Here is a 963-nt window from a genome sequence, read left to right as displayed (position 1 = left end):
AGAGAGAGAAAGAGAGAGAGAGAGAGAGATTGCGAGAGAAAGAGAGATAGAGGGGATGGGGGAGATCACTGAAGGTAAATGTTTTGTTGTTGTTGTTGTTGTTATTGTTTATGTCGTTGTTTAATTGTTGTTGTTGTTGTTGTCAGCAAAGTTAGAGTTATGTTGTTCTTATTATTTGTTATTGTTTTAATTGTTGTTGACGTTCTTGATGATGATGAGGCTGTTGCTGTTGTTGCTGTTGTTGTTGTTGTTGTTACAGCAGTTGTTTTGACCTGTCCTCATTTGTGAGCTGATTGGCCATGCTCAAGTGATAGATATGCCAAAAGTATGATGGTACGGTTTTCGTGGATGACTTTGCAATTTTACTTGTACTTGTTTTAGAGAACGTGAGCTTAACAAAGAGAACCGAAGTACCCAGCTCCCTCGTGTGTTGGTACACAAGTGTGAACATGGTGAGTTTGTACGCTCACATTCATTTTCATCTGAGGAAAGAAAGTCAAGGCAGGCGATATAGTCGTGACAAAGAAATCAAGAGATAATAGATAACAACATTTTCAAACATTTTCAGGGCTACTCATCCTGAAAATAGCACAGTAAACATAATAATTTTAAAAGAAATAAAACAACAACCAAGGAATGAATGAATAGACCAACTATACGCATTAAAAAAAGAAAGCAGGGAAATAAAAGATTAAACTGAAGACAGATGGCTGCAATACAAAAAGAAAAGTGAACCCAGTAGTGCAAGAAGGACCAGAAAAACAAACTGCTCACCTATAATAATATAGAGTGAAAACAGAATTGTACAATAATTGAAGATACAACAGTGGGAGTAACGGAAAGCATAGCTGTACAAAATAACACATAAGTACATCAAGTACAAACTGTAAAGTAGAACGAATAACACATGTATAAATACTAAACAGAAAAAAAAAAAAACAACAACAACAAAAAATACCCCAA

General features: G+C 35.2%; 1 protein-coding gene across 1 annotated transcript in view; it reads right to left on the bottom strand.

The window, feature by feature from the left end:
• Positions 1-963, bottom strand: part of LOC101857206 (hemicentin-1) — a gene marked incomplete in the record, with an annotated part of 120,102 nt that overhangs the window by 18,450 nt on the left and 100,689 nt on the right.

Source organism: Aplysia californica, unplaced genomic scaffold (genome assembly GCF_000002075.1).
Source record: "Aplysia californica isolate F4 #8 unplaced genomic scaffold, AplCal3.0 scaffold00593, whole genome shotgun sequence".
Lineage (NCBI taxonomy): Eukaryota > Metazoa > Mollusca > Gastropoda > Aplysiida > Aplysiidae > Aplysia > Aplysia californica.
Note: the sequence above shows the minus strand (reverse complement) of the source record. Positions and strands in the feature narration are given on the sequence as shown.